Here is a 19,208-nt window from a genome sequence, read left to right as displayed (position 1 = left end):
GAACCCGGTTCCCCTGCATCGGCAGGCGGACGCGCAACCACTGCGCCACCAGGGAAGCCCTTGTTGAGGATTTTTGCATCTATATTCATCAGTGATATTGGTCTATAATTTTCTTTTTGCAGTATCTTTTTCTGGTTTTGATATCAGGGTGATGGTGGCTTCATAGAATGAATTTGGGAGTATTCCTTCCTCTGCAATTTTTTGGGAGAGTTTGAGAAGGATCGATGTTAGCTCTTCTCTAAATATTTGATAGAATTCGCCTGTGAAGCCATCTGATTCTGGACTTTTGTTTGTTGGAAGATTTTTAATCACAGTTTCAATTTCATTACTTGTGATTGGTCTCTTTATATTTTCAAATTCTTCCTGGTTGTCTTGGAAAATTGTACCTTTCCAAGAATTCGTCCATTTCTTCGTGGTTGTCCATTTTACTGCCATAGAGTTGTTTGTAGTAGTCTCTTATAATCCTTTGTATTTCTGTGGTGTCTGTTGTAACTTCTCCTTTTTCATTTCTAATTTTATTGATTTGAGTCCTCTCCCTCTTTTTCTTGATGAGTCTGGCTAAAGGTTTATCAATTTTGTTCATCTTCTCAAAGAACCAGCTTTTGGTTTTATTGATCTTTGCTATTGTTTTCTTCATTTCTATTTCATTTATTTCTGCTCTGATCTTTATGATTTCTTTCCTCTACTGACTTTGGGTTTTCTTTGTTCTTTCTCTAGTTGCTTTTGGTGTAGGGTTAGATTGTTTATTTGAGATTTTTCTTGTTTCTTGAGGTGAGATTGAATTGCTAAAAACTTCCCTCTTAGAACTGCTTTGGTTGCGTCCCATAGGTTTTGGGTCATTGTGTTTTCGTTGTCATTGGTTTCCATGCATTTTTAGTTTCTTCTTTGATTTCTTCAGTGATCTCTTGGTTATTTAGTAGTGCACTGTTTAGCCTCTATGTATTTGTGTTTTTTACTGGTTTTTTTTTTTTTTCCTGTAATTGATTTCCAGTCTCATAGCGTTGTGGGTAGAAAAGATGCTTGATACGATTTCAATTTTCTTAAATTTTCTGAGACTTGATTTGTGACCCAAGATGTGATCTATCCTGGAGAATGTTCCATGTGCACTTGAGAAGAAAGTGTATTCTGCCACTTTGGGGTGGAATGTTCTGTAAATATCAGTTAAATCTATCTGGTTTATTGTGTCATTTAAAGTTTGTGTTTCCTTATTTTCTGTTTGGATGGTGATGATCTATCCATTCATGTCAGTGGGGTGTTAAAGTCCCCTGCTATTATTGTGTTACTGTCGATTTCCCCTTTCATGGTTGTTAGCATCTGCCTTATGTATTGAGGTACTCCTACTTGGGGTGCATAAACATTTATAGTTGTTATATCTTCTTCTTGTATTGATCCCTTGATCATTATGTAGTGTCTTTCCTTGTCTCTTGTAACATTCTTTTTTTTAAAGTCTACTTTATCTGATATGAGAATTGCTACTCCAGCTTTCTTGTGATTTCCATTTGCATGGAATGTCTTTTTCCATCCCCTCACTTGCAGTCTGTATGTGTCCCTAGGTCTGAAGTGGTTCTCTTGTCGACAGCATATATATGGGTCTTGTTTTTGTATCCATTCAGCCAGTCTGGGTCTTTTGGTTGGGGCATTTAATCCATTTACATTCAAGGTTATTATCGATATGTATGTTCCTATTACCATTTTCGTAACTGTTTTGGGTTTGTTTTTGTGGGTCTTTTTCCTCTCTTGTGTTTCCCACCTAGAGAAGTTTCTTTGATGGTGCTGAATTCTCATAGCTTTTGCTTGTCTGAAAAGCTTTTGATTTCTCCTTCGAATCTGAATGAGATCCTCGCTGGGTAGGGTCATCTTGGTTGTAGGTTTTTCGCTTTCGTCACTTTAAGTATATCCTGCCACTCCCTCTGGCCTGTAGAGTTTCTGCTGAAAAATCAGCTGATAACCTTATGGGGATTCCTTTGTATGTTATTTTTTGTTTTTTCCTTGCTGCTTTTAATATTTTTTCTTTGAATTTAATTTTTGTTAGTTTGATTAATACGTGTCTTGGTGTGCTTCTCCTAGGGTTCATCCTGTATGGGACTCTCTGTGCTTCCTTGACTTGGGTGACTATTTCCTTCCCCATGTTAGGGAAGATTTCCACTATAATCTCTTAAAATATTTTCTCAGACCCTTTCTGTTTCTCTTCTTCTTCTGGGACCCCTACAATTCGAATGTTGGTGCCTTTAGTGTTGTCCCAGAGGGCTCTGAGATCGTTTTCAATTCTTTTCATTCTTTTTTCTTTATTCTGCTCCTCAGTAGTTATTTCCACCATTTTGTCTTTCAGCTCACTTATTCGTTCTTCTGCCTCAGTTATTCTGTTATTGATTCCTTCTACTGTATTTTTCATTTCAGTTACTGTGTTGTTCATCTCTGTTTGTTTGTTTTTTAGTTCTTCTAGATCTTTGTTAAACATTTCTTGTATTTTCTCAGTCCATGCCTCCATTCTATTCCCAAGATTCTGGATCATCTTTACTATTATTACTCTGAATTTTTTTTCAGGTGGATTGCCTATTTCCTCTTCATTTATTTGGTCTTGTAGGTTTTTACCTTGCTCCTTCATCTGTGACACATTTTTTTACCATCTCATTTTTTTTTTCCTTTTTTTACAAGTGGGATTGTGTTCCTGTTTTACTGGTTGTTTGGCCTGAGGCTTCCAGCACTGGAGTTTGTAGGCTTTTGGGTCGAGCTGGGTCTTGGTGCTGAGATGAGGACCTCCGGGAGCCCTCACTGCGATGAATATTCCCTGGGGTCTGAGGTTTTCTCTTAGTCCAGTGGTTTGGACTCGGAGCTCCCACTGCAGGAGCTTTGGCCCGACCCCCGGATCGTGAACCAAGATCCGGTTCACTTGGGGGTTCTTCCCGTCTCCGTGGGTGTCAGGGTTCCCCACCAGCATCCCTAACTCGTGGTTTTAATAGGTTATTTCCACAGGTCTGTTATTCATACGGTGTATATTTCTTCATTTATAAGTAATGGGATTAGATTAAATGATCTCAAAGGCTTATTCCAGGAATAAAAGTCTATGATCTATAGCTACTATTTCTTTATTATTCTACCAGCTGTTTAAAATTCTTTTAAATTCTTCCCTCTGAATTGTCCTTTTTTCACTATTTGTCTGGAGGGTGGCCATTATTTCTCTAACGAATTTACTGGAACGTGCTACCTTTGTAAAACACCGATAGTCTTTGATCCTCTCAAACCCACCCTGCTACAGTTAGTAGCTCCAGTATCCAGAGGGAACATACTCACCACCTGTGTTCTCAGCATTCAACTACTCACCAGTTTCCTTCTTTCTTACTCATCCACAGATGCTCTCGACTCTCCAAGCCACCTGGTAACTCACCTTTGGGTGCCACTCAGAAAGCAGAGTCCTAAGAACTGGCACCAGTGGGATGAAGGATTAGTTCAAGGGATGGTGGCATTTCCCTCCATTTCTGTTTTCTCCATGTTTTCAAGGTTTTCAGTAGCACCTGACCACCAGTCATTGCCTTACTTTTTCTTGGTTGATACTCAGTTTACTCAGAGTTTAAACCACAACCTTCACCTCAGAGGTACTGACACAGTTTTAGTCCAATAGGTATGGCACATGTCACACTATGAGAACACCCAAGACAGAAGGGTAAACCTCACTGGGGCTGAGGGGGTCGCTTCAGTAGAAGGATGATGACCGTCAGTATGATCTCCAGAGGTGATTTCCGGTTCCAGTTTCCTTGGCTAGTCAGAGCACCTCTTTTTCAATCTCGGTCGCTCTCTCTCAATCTTTCTCTCTCTTTCTCTCCCCCTTCCCCTCCCTCCCTCCTTCCCTCCCATTCCCTCTCTCCCCTTTGATATTAGTTTTCATCTCTGATCTATACCGGAAATGTTTCACATTTGAGTCTTTATACTACTAAGTAATGTTACTGTTACTCCTACTCTTAGCGTTACTACTAGACTGTTACTGCTGCTATTACTGCTGTTAGGGCAGCCGTTACTGTCATAGTCACAGTTGTTATTCTTGTAGCTCTTACTCTATGGCATGAAATGGGTGAACCTTTACATACATTATCTCATTTAATCTTTACAGTGGCCTTTTTGGGTAATTTTCATTGTTTCCTGTTTTCTCAAGTAGGGATAATAATCTAAGGGAGGTGAAGTAAATTTCCTAGAATGTCTGAGCTTGTAAGTAGTGGAGCTTTGGTTTTGAACCAAGGTCTGGTTGATCAGAAAGCCCACTGCCTTAACTGCTACCAGGCTTCAAGCTGGAAAATTCCTGCCCGAGAGCTGACACCCTGTGTTTCTGGAGTACTGTCAGATGTTGCTAAGAGACTCCAACCCTCTTTCTGCCCAGATATGATCTCAGAATCCTTCAGAAAGGGCCTATGCATCCACTAGGGAAAATCCATCAGCTTTGGCATGTGAGCCAAGTGTGAGTGACTCCTGTTTATGAGTCATGTACTGTGTGACACAAAATGGTGTTCCGCTTCTGCTTTCCATTTTATGGTTCTCCTTTGGAACTGAGATGGCAGGGGACTGAATTCAAAGCCCAGTCACTTGGGAGGCACAGTAATGTGGAGCCAGAGGCAAACATCGAGGCTGTTGTCATGGTATACTTCTGTCCCTTCCCTTGAATGACACATTGACTGTGCCACAGACTTGAACATTGAACTGATGGTGGTGAAGTCGAAAGGAACTCAAACATTTTGTATATATTCTCCTTTAATATTTTTACAGAGCAGGCAGCTCTGTGCTTCCCACACCGTTGATCCCAATGTCTCTCCTCACTAGAATCCATTCTTGTTATTTAGAGAATGGGATTTACAGTACTTAGAACTTTCTGTAACTAGACAGCTTTCAAATCATGAAATGTACATGTATGAGAATCACCAGAAAATTCAAGTTAATTATAATTGATGCAGTGAAGCAAAGTCAAACTAAAAATGCATATCTGTATGATTGTGCCCTTAGAAAAATACCCATTTATTCTTTGTGTTGGTAGAAGATGTGTCAATTCAAGGAGAAGAGATTTCTTCCTGTTATTATGAAGCATTGCCAAAAAGAAGAGATCAATTACTCTCAAGACGCATTTAGTTGAGCGTTCTTCCCACATCCTAAATACTTATGTTTATGTGAGTTATACATCTGTACAATGCAGCAATTGTTTCATCTTTCTCAAACTAATAGAGATGCTAGAAACATCTGGTAGTTGATAGTTAATTCATTTTTTCATTGCACCTTTTCATAGGAAGCAGGGAACGCAATTCAATATATCCCCTGAGAGAATCTTGCATTTATGACAGGTGTGTATTTCTTAACAAGTCATTGTTTGACACCATTGCTTCTCCTTGGTCCAGCTGGAAGGACATTCATCTGGCAAAAAAGAGAAAGGAGGAAAAGTGAAATTTGAAAGAAAGTTGGCGTTTCAGGCGGTTGTTACATGAACAGTCCAGTTCACTTCAGTAATATTTTTTCTGCTTATTTTGTGCAATTTCCTGCAAGTGCCTTTTACAAGTCTGTCACAATGATGACTTTCTCTGTTTTGAACGTTATTTAGCTGCATACTACTCATTTATTTGAAAAGGTAAAATGAGGTTTCTTTTCAGCGTGGAAGTAATGGGAATTGATTCAACATAAGGGTTTACCTGTGGGACAGGCAGCCTCATCCCAGTATTCCAGCATCCCAGACCCATCTGAGGCTCAGGAAGAGCAGGAGGATATAAGATGAATCATTACATCCTGAATTTTCTGACCCTTTCTTAGTATAACTCTTTGATCTCTAAAGCCTTTTTTTTTTTTTTTTTTTTTTTTAGCTCCTTGTGACCTCACTGAGATTATCTTTATCTTCCCCAGGAGTTCCGATTAGCTAGGGTTATTTTTACTGAAAACTTCTCAGGGCTTGAAGTAGGAGGGTCAGGATGCTGCATTCTTGGTGGAGGGCCCAGTGTTTGGAATTCTTCCCTTGATCTGACATAATGAATTTTAATTGTCCTGCCCTTGGGCCATGGCACAGCAACCCCAGCTGGCTGAGCCTGAAGGACTGGTGCTACCTAGGGAGGGGTTCAGAGGCAGCTCAAAGAAATGCCATTAGTAGGCAGATAGTGAATGCAGGGCCACCTTGAAGGCCGAAACTATGGCATCTACCCTGCTGGTGTAGCGACTTCCTCATTTGAAGGCTTTGGATTGCCAGATAGCTCTAGAATATTTATTTCAAAAGAATCAGCGCTTAATGGTGTTTATGTCACTCTCGCTTATCTCAAACTTCTCAGACTCCTAGGCATTGTTGGCAATCAGCCTTTCAGTTGTCTTAAATTACTCTTTCTTATGTGTGTATGCATGTGCACATGCGTGCACGTGAACACACACAGACACACACACACATACCCACTCTGAATGAAGAAAAGCTCTGCTGTTGAAAGAAGCATTTGATCTCCTTTTAATGGTCAATGTCTTGCACAATAGTCTGACTGCCACTGGCTCGGTAGTTTCCCATTCAGTTTCAGTGACAGAGACTTGGAATATGGACCACTTCTAATTGGTTCTTCAAAATAAAAATCAGAATACCTAGAAAATTGTAGAATGCCCAGCTCTTTTCATCCATTTCTCTCAGGAGTCATCCAGTAACGAGATGACAATAATATTCCCACTAGACTCCTGGGGTCGCTGGAACAATGAGGGATTTAATAAATTGACCAAGGTCAGTGCTAGTGAACAAAGTGGCTGTGCCTCCAGGTTAAATTACCTGTCTAGTCCTGGTCCTAAAATTTCACTTAGCACAATAAATTATTTTGATTTCCTTGAAGCATCTATTGTAAATTGGCAGAGCTAATCCAAGTAAACAATTGGATTTTGACAGCACTGGGAAGTGGTAGGGTAGCTGCTAGAGCCGAGATGACCTCAGCGCCCAGGCATCTCCATCCCCTCAAAGGCTTCTCCTGCTGATAAGTACAGGAAGGCTTTTGCTCAGTTCACACTCTTACATTAGCTGGCACGCCCTCCCTTATCCTTACTGCCACTTAATGGCTATAAAGAAATGTGTTTTCATGAGTTACCCACTTGGAAATGGCTTTAATAATTGCTGTTTGTGCTGCCTCCAGTTAGTCGTCTTTTCTCTGTCATTAGGGGTGGTCCAGTGGCCTCAAGAATGCCACAAATGTGAAGAATGTGCGTAAGTCTGGGGCTCTGATTTCAAGGAGGCAATTTCACCTGAACTCCCCTCCCCCTTCCTTTGTCGCTGCAGTAAAGAGAACTTGAGTAATTAGGTCACTCTCTTGAGGAAAAAGTTCTTGGGAGAAGTTGTGTGTCAGCAGCACTGGAAAAGTCACTCCAGAAGGTATTCTGATTCGTCTTGGCCATTCTGTCTTAAAAGTTTTCTTTGTCTTAGAAACCAGTGCAGTAGATTGGGGAATGACCTAATAAGTGTTATATTTCTTCATAGCAGGAAAGAGAGAAATTTCTTTTCCCAAGTATGGTCTTCTATTCCTCTTTTCTTTAAGTCCCAAGAGTGGTATTTAATCTTTGAGAACATTATGCTTTGCATATGGTAAAGATTGTTAAAACCATTGGGGAAATTTACCAGGAAATTGGTACATTTTTTCCTTCTTCCTTTTCTTCATAGGGCTAACAATGATCCTAACACTCTGTTTTCTGTGATCTAAGATGCATAGTAGCAGGATGAGCTTTAAGGATTCCACCAAAATCTGTGCAGACTGGCTTTGCCCGTATCTGCTTGGCCATATGATTGGCAGTGGAGTGTTCCATCTGAGGGAGATGCACCAGAATCACCCAGAGAGTTCCTTGAGACTCAGATTGCTGTCTTCTACCCCCAGAGTTTCTGATTCACTGTGTGTTGGGTGAGTCCCAAGAAGTTGCCGTGCTAGGGTAACCTACAGACTCGATGTGTTGGAAGTGTTGGAACAACCTATGCTACTGCCAGGAAGTTTCTAATTCTGTTGTCACCCTGTTGGAAAAATGGACCAATGATACATTTGCAAAATATGACTCTAGCTTCTTAAGAGATTTTCAAGATACCATTATTTTATTGCTTTTTATTCCAAATCCTTGTCTTTGGAATTGTGTTGTGAGAAAAATTACTAGAAAAGCCACCAGGAAAGGAAGGTCTTAGTACGATATTCAGTTTAACACCTGTTGGAGAAGGATTTGTTTTTCCCGTGTCACATGGCTTAAAAGGTTAGTTAACCAGGACAAGCCTCGATGTGTCTGGACTGAGCTAATGAGTAGCTGAATAGTTTACCCATAAGTGCAGAGTAATCCTCATGACCATATGATATAATATGGAAAATGATCCACAGTTTTAAAATCTGACATCACCCAGCCTATTGTTTTCATTTGACTCAACTGGATAGTTCCTACATGCCTTAAAGGGAAAACTGGACTAATTAGTAGAGAAGGGAGAAACCACCTGGCAAAGAGGCCCAACTCTAATTACACATGCAAGCCAAGCCACAGTCCTCAGTTACAGCATGTGGAGCTGGGTGAGAAAACAGGGCAGCAAGAAGCCAGTGCCCGGCAAAGACGAGAGGTAGAGCCTGCTGCCAAGGGACTTAATGACAAGTTCCAGCAATGTCACAGATGCTTTGGGAAAGGAAAACCAGATTATAGCAGGCCAGCTGTTGGAAGTGAAGTTAATGATAGTGTCTTCGTCTCGTAAATGACCTCTTGAGAGAGGCCAATATATATATATACATCGCTTGTGACAACTTAGTGATGAATCAGTAGTCTCTAGATGCCCAGATGTAAAGCTTTATACAGTTTTAGGTGAAAATTAGTTTCTGGTATTTCATGGCAGGAAATGGTACAAAACTATAACATGAGAACAATAGGCTAACAAATTATTTATTGATGGAGAAACTTAATTTTTTTTTCTCTCAGCTCAGCGCTTCTGTGTTGTCCACTGAGATTTTCCATGTTAAGTTAAAGAACTGGAGGACAATTGTAAAGGTTTTAGGCTTGAGCTGCCTCCTACCATGAGGCACTTGCTGTCCTGTCCTTCTGAATCCCCTAAAAAGGAAAGCCTGGCAAACATTTGACCAGGGACGTTAATGATCTTTGTCTCTTGGCATTTCCAATCTCTGCTTCTTGAGTACTGGTGTTTTCTCATCCTGTCACCCTCCCTGTGTTAACTGGTGTTTCCATCCTGCCTTCTGTCTTCCCCCGTGCTGCCACTGCCCACACCAAAGTGAGAGAATTTGGAGGATCCCAGGCGATTCTCGTGGGACTTCTAAATGACCTCAGCTCTTCTGGGCTCCCCGACCCAAAGAAATGTTGCCATTTCAATTTTTGTCAATTGCCTCGGAGTTCGCTGGAGAACCCGGATGTACTCTGTACTGCTACAGCAGTAGCTTCCTCCCAGTCCCCGCCCGTGAATTGAGAGCTAAAGATAATAAAAGTCATAGCCAACATATATTGCATGGTAGGCATTTTTCTAAGCCGTTTCTAAGTTGCTGAGTATAATGAAAATGGAAACCAATTTTCACATACTCAAAACATATACAACTTTACAGGAATGTATTTGAACCTGTATAGCACTTTATTTTTTAGAAGAAAACGTCTAGATAAGAAATCAGGATTCAAGAATTGACTTTCTAAAGCAGGAGACTAGTGAATTTGACTTATTTTGCTAAATTTAAATGAAGAGGTATACTAGATCTAGAAAAAAATCCTTAAAAATGAGACTTGGTGGTTTCCATTTTGAGATCATTTATGTCTTCATCTAACTGCGTGCTTGGTAGTGAAGAGATAACCCTGAACAAAAGAGGTGTTTTCCTTCCTGGCAGTGTTTAAAGTCTAGTGGGAAAGACAAACACCAAAATAAATAATTATGGTAAAATCTGATGTGAATTATGTTGGTGGGTGATAGAACAAGCTTTCAGTAGGGGACCTAACCATGGTAGAAGTGAAGCTCTTCCAGAATATTTGGTACTTACGCTGACACCTGAAGGATTTGGAGGGTCAGCCTGGTAATGAGCGAAGGACAAGCATTTCAAGTAGAAGCAACAGGATGTGTGAAAAATCGGAGATGGGAAAGTGTGTAGTGTATTCAAATAACTGAAAGATCATCTAGTACCAAATTTCATTTAGCTGATGAGGACATTCAGACCTAGTGGGGTGAAGAAAACTGTCCTGTGGAGCCAGGTGTAGGAGGCAAGTCACTTGACTTGAAGAGCTGGCATCCTGCCATGTGCCCCACGGCCTTCTTTGGACTGAGTAGATCCTGGGGAAGGGCTACTGCAGCTCATATGGCACCTTCGCATGAAGGAGAAATGTAATCTGTTTCTAGATTGTCATAATTTTAAAAATTTGCTAGAAGGAGTCTACCGTAAAATTATGGCAATAAATATACAAATCTACAGTGTTTGCCATCTTAATGGTTTCCTTTAGGTATACAACGTGAGGAATCATGTTGTCCTCTAACTATTCAGATCAATCAGACCTAAAGTAGTCATCTTTGAACCTTCTGTTGGGGAAGAGTCCATAACCCATTTCACTCTGGTGGCTTTTTAATGGTTTCTGATGGGCTGCCCAGAGTGGAACCACTGACCTTGACCTCCTCTTCGGCATTTGTGTTCTCTTAGCTCCTGATTTATGACCCCTTGCCTGCTGTGACCTTCAACATTCCTGTCTGTTCTCCCGCCTGCTTGCCTTCTGGTTTCTGATTTATTTACTTTCCGTGATCTGGTTCATTTTCTGTCTGAAATGAACGTAACCATGAAATCATAGAATTAGACATTTAGTTTTGAAATTTTCCTCCTTATTGGGTTTCTTTCCCTCTCCTGTTTAGTCTCTTTTCTTTGTAGTTGACCGTAACCCTTGTGGCTTTGTTTGGGAAGGTCACTGGAGTCTCGTTTATAAAGCACAAGCTGGAGAAAAGAATGGAAGCTGGACTTGGATTAGAATAGATTTTCCCAAGTGTGTTATGCTTGGGAAACACTAGTTTTGCATGATGTTCACAGGCATTCAGCAAAAAGAGGGAAGAGTCATTAATCACACAATCTTGGGTAACTGTCGGGTGGCAACGGGCAACTGTTTTTCTACACTGCAGTCTTCAGAGTCATTATCATGTTAGTGTGCTTATGAATATGCAAGTGTATGCAGCAATTGTAAGGTTTATTTGACCATATAAGTAATTGAGATTCTTGTGCTCCATGGAATACACCTGGACTTGGTGCTCTGCCCAGGCCATAGAAGGACTTGGTTCGGAAGAGAGAGACAGTAGTCCATTCCTTGATGCCCATGGAGGCATGGCAAAGGGAGGGCTCATTCTGGGGGGGCTGCCCATATCCCAGGTACTGTTTAGCAGCAAGGGAAGGAGTGGCCAGGGAAGGCCAGAGGCAGTGTCCCACCCAGGGAAAGAGAAATGGTAAAGTCTGATGATCACAGCTTCTGTTAGCTGTTTACGGCAGGGCTCCAGCTGCCCTGAGAAATTGGAGTGCCCATCTGGAAACGGACTGGGGATTATGGAAGAGGACAAGTGTGGTGCTCCTGACAACTGCCTCAGGGCCATGGAAGAGTGGCCAAAAGCTGTGAATCCAGAGTCATACAGATTTTTATTTTTTCTCTCATGCAAGTGTGAGGGAGATTCAATGGCCCTTGGCTGTCTTGAAGCATAGACAGTTATATACGTATACATCTTTTTTTTTTTTACACAAATGTTAGCATATGTATATAGTGTTCTGCACTTCATGGGTTTTTTTTTTTAACTTGGCATTCTATCTGTGAACTCATTCTATACAAAGCTACCTCAGTTTTTAAATAGCGACATAGAATTCTATTGTATGGGTGTACTGTATCTCCTTAATTAGTTTTACATTGGTGGGCATGTATGTGATTCACAAATGTGAGAGTATCTCTGCAGGATAAATACTTAGGACTGGGATATCTGGTGCAGAAAGAATGTGCACTGTAATTTTGACAGATATTTCCAAACTGCCTTCCATACAGGTTGAACCAATTTATGCAGACTCTCATAATGTATGAGAGTACATTCCTCATCTTAGTCATTTTATGTTGGGCCTACACAGTATATAAAATACCTGAACTTTTAGAAAAGGGAGATTTAATTTAAAAACTGAGATATTGGGGTTTTCTTGAAAAACTTGACATTGACCCCACGAACCCACAGGCATCAGTCAGCTAGGATTAATGATGACTGTTCTCTTTAGGTGGACAAAGAACAGTCTGGGTCGCCATAGTTCCCAGTATTTCCTATTGCCTCCCAACATTGAAGCCATACTTTGGTGCCATTTATTATCATGTATATGTAAAACGTGTATACTGGAAGTGCCCTACGTACGAACGAGTTCTGTTCTGAGAGTGTATTCTTAAGTCCAGTTTGATCCTAAATCCAACAAAGTTATCCTAGGTACCCAACTAACACAGTTGGCTATATAGTACTGTACTGTAATAGGTTTATAATACTTTTCACACAAATAATAAATAAAAAAACAAACATAAAAAATAAATAAAACACATTAAATCTTACAGTACAGTACCTTGAAAAGTACAGTAGTACAGTACAACAGCTGGCCAGCTGGTGTACAGGGGCACGTTCGCAACTTGAAGGTTCGTATGTAGGGGACTTACTGTATAGGAGAGTTATATACATTCATACATATATACATATAGGAGAGTTAAGAGGAAAGTGAAATATTTCTTGTCTACAGTAAAGACAGAAATGTGTGTTGATTGTAGACATATTAGATACAGAACTCAAACACCTCTTTGCCCAGTACCTCAGCACATAGGAAGCTCTCGATGAAAGTATGACTGGTTGGAGGACAGATTAATTGGGGTTGGACTAGAGTGGACTCACCTCTTGGGGGCCTTTCGTGACTACAGATGAATGGAGTTGGAGACTCTGGGGCTTACATTCAATACATGTTTATTGAGCGGAATTGAAAAATCTAATTTTAAAAATGATTCTTAAACCCTGGGATCCTTTTGCTAAGCATGCATATATTTTAAATGGTTTAGTTTTACAATCTTGATTGAGGATTAACATCCTGTCAGAAAAAATGACATAAAGAACAAGAAAAGGAGCTTCGGATACAAATAATGGAATGTAAGAGATTGAATGTGAATGACTTAGGTCTAATATTTTGCACTCCTCTAATATATCCTAGAGAGCCAGGCTTTTATTTCCTCCTTAGGTCTTTATTTACACTGTATGTGTTCCAGGCTGTCTGATTCCAGGGGAGACTGTGCGGTGATTGTCTGGGTGAGGGAGGGCTCCTGGGTATTCCTTTGTCTCCTAACGCGCTGCCAGGCAGGTCAAGCTACCTTGGCTTCCCTTTCCCTCACCCTAAGGGGAAAGATTTGAACTTAATATATTTTCTTAATTGAAATGGGGAAGTGAGGGTACAGTGACCTATAAGCATTGCTGGGAGATCAGGTAAGTGATAAGAATAGTAACTTCACTTTCCCCACCCCTCATGGAGCTTGGTGGGTAGGGGCCGTGGTAAGTCTTCCCACAGCTTCGACCTCTTAGACCATCTCCATGTGAGCTGGAAAAAAAAAAAGATGGCCATGGGAATGGCCATCCAGCATGTTCCCAACTATGTAAAAATACCCGCAACAAAGAAAAGGACCAAAGCAAATGCGTTGCAACCTCAGCAAGAGGTCGTCTCTGAGCAGTGGCATATGATTGACAATCGCCATGTTTCTTTTTTGTTGTTAGTTTCCACCCTTTCTAAAACGAGTGTTACTTTTTGTAATCAGTAAATTATTAAAGTATATTTATTCCTCTGACACAAAGAAGAGAAGAAGATGCCAGTGACAGCCACCGGTGTTTGTCTGGCTGGTCTGCCTCCACTGCTTGAGTGGTCCCTCCGGAGCACTGGGGCTTTCCAGGGGATGCGCCCCCACACTCACAAGGTGACTTCCTTCCCGATGCTGTGGGAAGTGCCTGCCATCTCTCCCCTCTCCTCCTCTGGGTCTCTGTGGGGAGGGATTTTTTCAAAATAAATTTATTTATCTAGCTATCTATCTGTTTATTTATTGGCTGCGTTGGGTCTTCGTTGCTGCGCGCGGGCTTTCTCTAGTCGCGGCGAGCGGGGGCCACTCTTTGTTGCGGTGTGTGGGCTTCTCATTGCGGTGGCTTCTCTTGTTGCGGAGCACGGGCTCTAGGCACGCAGGCTTCAGTAGTTGTGGCGCATGGGCTCAGTAGTTGTGGCTCGCAGGCTCTAGAGCGCAGGCTCAGTAGTTGTGGCGCACGGGCTTAGTGGTTCCGCGGCATGTGGGATCTTCCCGGACCAGGGCTCGAACCCGTGTCCCCTGCGTTGGCAGGTGGATTCTTAACCACTGAGCCACCAGGGAAGTCCAGTGGGGAGGGATTTGATTGCTTTTAATGACCCCAAAGAAACTACTTCCACTGCCGATGTCTCTCGAGGGCCTTGCTGCTGCAGTTGCAACCGATGCCCTCTGTCGAGAGTGTGTCTGGTGGCCACCGTGTCACCAGTATGGTTATCAGAATGAAGCAGCCACTGCCATCAGTGCCTCCTCCAGTGCCAACTCCTCCTTCACGATCACAGATTTTCTGTTCCTTTGCACTTTCAGTAGCCCTCAGAAATTTTGCAGAAACAATTTTGGTTTCTAGTAGATATTTATTAGGGTTTCTTTGTCCAGAGACTCAGGGTGACTCCACAGTGACTGAACGAGGAAACAATTCTGTTATAGGACCTATGCTGTGCTCAGGATGACCCCTTTCTTTCAGAGCTCACCTGTTGTCTTTGAAATACACTTTTGCTGTTGACCCTTTGCTCTCTTAGGATGAGGAGTTTTCCGAGAGGCCTCTTGGTTTCTTTTGTGTCTAGATCCCTGGCAAGTTCACTCGGCTGGATCCTCCTGAGTCACAAGGTGAAAACAGTGGTAGCTCAAGCCCCTGCCTGAGTCTGTGATCACTGATGGATGGGAAATCTCAATTCTCAAAAGGAGGTAGAGGAGAAAGAAAACAGAAGAGAAGTGAAGGAGGATCAAAGAACCCTGAAAATGTCGGGCTGTGGGAAGAGGATCGGACTGTCCCCTCCCTCCCTCTACCTCTGTCATATTCATTCCAGAAATTATCTGGAGCCAGAAAAGGGAAGGGAAGTGCTCTTTGCTGAGTGCCTGCTGAGAAGTGCTTTATGGCCAACATGTTCTTTAACCCTTGCAAATACCTGTGCAGTTGTGAGGACCCAGGTCTTGGAGATGAAGAAACTGAGACTGAGAAATGTGTAGTAATTGCCTGAGCTCACGCAGCTGTGAAGAGGCGGGCTCTGGATTGTGACTGTGGAGCCCCTGCCTGTGGCTCTATCCAACTCTGTCCTTGGCCGTGTAATCCGCCTGCTTCTCCATCACCAAGCTGACCTTTGGGATTGGCTTCTTTTAGGCCAGGGTTTCTCAACCATGGCATTAGTGACATTTGGGGGGGTCACATAATTCTTGACTGTTGGAGGCTGTCCTGTGCATTATCGAATGTTTGGCAACATGCCTGGCTGCTACTCGCTAGAAACCAGCAGCATCCCCACCCCAAGTTATGACAACAAAAAGTATCTCCAGACATTGCCCAGTGCTCTCTGGTGGGGGGGGGGCGGTGCAAAATTGCCCTTGGTTGAGAAGCACGAATTTTTAGGGGTTCCAGTTGGAAGGCATCTCTTATTAGGTGACTCCATTTCTCTGCTCACCTCTCTTAACACTTCCTCATTACTCGCTCTAGCCACATTTGCCGTGCCAATGAGTGGCCCTGTTCAGGCGAGGATATAGCAAGCTGTGTGTAAAGGAGGTTGGGCTGAGCCAACCACCCGTGCTCCAGACAGGGCCTGGATGAAAGCGATGGCCCTGAGAGATGAGCCAGGTGGAGGTGGATGGGGGAGCCTCTGGGGACGACAGGCTGATGCTCCAGTGCTCTTCTTCTTGCTTCCTCCCTCCTTGAGGGGTCAAGAAAGTGGGAGTGGAGATGCAGCTGAGGCCTCGCCCACACCTGCACCTCTCCCATTCCCATCCTGAATAGATTTTGAATTTTTGCCTCAGATTGCTGGGTCTCCCCTGCCCTGTGTTTCCTGTCTCCTTCACCTTTACGCTGCTTTCCGCCCCTTCTTGGAGAGTTCGGGCATGCCAGGTAAAAGGGTAGACTCATCAGAATGAGTTGAATTTTGTGTATCAAAGGAAGCATTACATCCTTTACGTTGACTTCATTCCCTCCCAATGATACCAACTCCCTTAACTCAGCAAATTCCACAGCAGTACTTGCCAACTGTGATTAGACACATCACAGCACACATGGACACATGTGTGCTTTAACACAAACACAGATAACGGTACTTTTGCTGCCACTGAAATAGTGTATTTTTGTTCCTCTACACTATTGTCTTATCTAGACACCTCTCAATGCAGGACAGCTTCAAAAGTCACCTTACCTTTGATCAGGTCCTCACCAAACTGCAAATAGCACCCCCCTGTCTGCTTGGCTGTCTTTAAAGAATACTAGAGAAGGATGACTCAGTCCTGAAGATTGGCCTTGGTGAAGGACAGATGAAAGGGCATTTGAGTGCTCGTTGGTTGGCCCAAAGAATATGGACGCCCAGTGTTGCCAGCTTGGCTTTCAGAGTCTTCTCATATTATGGTTGTGTCTAGAAGTCCCTGGCATTGTGGTGAGCTCTACAAACCATTGTGTTACGGTGCTGTGTTAGGGCGTCTTCTTACTTCCTGTCCATAGTTGCTGGATGGGGAATTTTGCATACTCTGGGAGATCTATTCCAGATTTTAATTTTCTGGTCTTGAAAAAAGAAAAAAAGCGTGTACTCTTCCTGCTTAAATTCGATGTAGATCAGATGCCTCCTGTTCACATCTTATTCGCAGCCATTATGGTTTTTGTAATCTCTTCTTTGTTGTCACTTGAAAGTTGACCTGCCACTTGTCATTTCTTGTGATTTCACCCCTCTAGTCTTTCTTTATTCCTCTTGTCCCCAACTCTTCTTTCCCTTTCCTTTTTTCTCTCTCCTGCTTTTTCCTAGTTTATACGTATTTTTCCCTCTGTAAAATTTTTCTGCATCTGTGTTTCAGTTGTAGTCAACGTTTGTTGGTGCTGAATTTGGACAAGACTTTGCATTAAGTATTAGGGAAAGCATAAATAGAGACATGATTCATGCCCTACCATCAAGAAAATTCATCACTTGAATAATAATACAAGACAGATTATAAAACTATATTTTTTTGATCCATTAATTCCACAAAAATTTAACGAGTAAAATATGTTTGAGGCAATGTTTGGGGCATTGGATGCACAGTGGAGAATAAAGTCGACCCACCTTGACCTCACACAGCTTATAATCTTAGATGTCATCAATTATAGGATGCAACATCGATTTAATAATAGATTTTTCAAGAACAGAAGCTGCCTTAAATGTTCATTTCAGTTGTAAGATACGCCTTGGCTTCAGAAAATTTTTAATGTGAAAAGTAGTCTTGTTTTCAGTTTGGTCCCCAGAAACTCTGAAATGAGGATTTATATGTAAGTGGTAAAGAAAACGCTTGCAGGTGATGCAGCTGAAGGGATTGGGTGAGCAGGCAGCAAGGGCTGAAGCCAAGCAGGGATGCATTGGCAAGCAAAGTCTCATCTTCCTCTCCTGCTGGGCCACAGGGTAGCTCCAAGAGCAACTTACACCTCAGAGGCTGCCGCCTCCTCTGGTGCCTGGAGCTGTGTTTGTCTACATGCTCCCCTCTTGTTAGTCATGAGGTAAGGGTCAACTACCAGGTATGTCAGGATGTGGTGCAGCCGAAGTTGCTCCCCTAGTCCAAGGGCAGTGCCACGTGCAGTCGCTGGAGGCCAAAATGTCCCAAAACCAGGGGAGGTGGCCCAGAAGCAGTGAAAAGGACTTCAGGGGATCTGGAGGGAGCAAGTGTCTACCACCATTCCATCTCAGATCAAGGACCCTTGGTGAGCACTGCCATTTATAGGTGTGTACACACAGCTATGTGTACACATATACATACCAATGTGTATGTGGATATGTACATTTTTAAACCATTTTTTATTTGAAGGATAGTTAATTTACAGTGTTGTGTTTCAGGTGTCAGCAAAGTGGTTCCGTTACACATATATATGTGTATATATATAGAAAATATTATTTTTCAGATTCTTTTCTATTATAGCTTATTACAAGATATTGAATATAGTTCCCTGTGCTATACAGTAGTTACGTATATTTCAAAAATTGATTTTGTAAGTAAAATATGAATGTGGAAAGTGTAAAAAAAAAATATGAGAAACAAACTTCCTCATAATTTTAACATCCAGTTGCAAGTTGCCTTGAAGATTTAGTCATATACCATTTCAGCCTTTCTTTTCAATTTATGCCATTCAGGTTATAAGAATTGGACTTTTCAGGGGAGTTTGGTCTAATATTCCTACTTATATTTATGGGCTAGATTCACCCTGCCTTCCGGGCAGCTGTGTGCCTTAGAAAGGGAACAGGCACATGGCATCTTGCATCTGTTCCTCCAAGAAAATGCCTGGCTTTCTTGTTTCAAATAATGATGATCTCAGGCACCATCTGTATTGTTATCACTGATGGTTTTGTCATTGCTCTTCTTTTTATTTTTTTAACTAAATGCACGATTGCTTAACAGTCAGTGTCAAGTGCAGGCATTATGATTACAGACTTCCACGCACAGTACATAAGTGCTGGGAAAGAGTGAAACACGTACAGATAGACGACTCTGTTAGTGAGGAATTAAAAGACCATTTCCTTGTTATGTTATAACAACTTGTGTACAATACTGACATGATTGGGTTCATTTAATGTGACTTGGTGTTGCCTTAGCATAAATCGGTTGATTTGGGGGTGTCAGAAATGCGTGAAAACTTTCCTCTTGCTATTAATGGTGATTTTATTTCTTACTTATGAAAATTGACCTTAGGAAGGATTTTCTTCTAGGAGGTAGTGACTCAAAAGGTAGAGGACAAGACCTGTGTGTGTGTGTTCAGACATAAATGTGGCTGTAGCTTTTTCAAAAATTTTACTTTGAAATAATTCGATTTACAGGCAGCTGCAAAAATAATACAGAGATCCAATGTGCCATATACCCCGTTTCCTCCAGTGGTTATATCTTTTTTTTTTTTGTGGTATGCGGGCCTCCCTCTGCTGCGGCCTCTCCCATTGCGGAGCACAGGCTCCGGACACGCAGGCTCAGCGGCC

The 19,208-nt window shown here is 42.0% G+C and overlaps 1 protein-coding gene across 3 annotated transcripts in view; it reads left to right on the top strand.

The window, feature by feature from the left end:
* MID1 (midline 1) overlaps positions 1-19,208 on the top strand; it is a 670,305-nt gene that overhangs the window by 116,960 nt on the left and 534,137 nt on the right. The gene's annotated exons all lie outside the window — the stretch shown is intronic.

This window comes from Physeter macrocephalus, chromosome 7, assembly GCF_002837175.3.
Source record: "Physeter macrocephalus isolate SW-GA chromosome 7, ASM283717v5, whole genome shotgun sequence".
NCBI classification, from domain to species: Eukaryota; Metazoa; Chordata; class Mammalia; order Artiodactyla; family Physeteridae; genus Physeter; species Physeter macrocephalus.
This window is presented reverse-complemented; position numbering and strand designations above follow the sequence as displayed.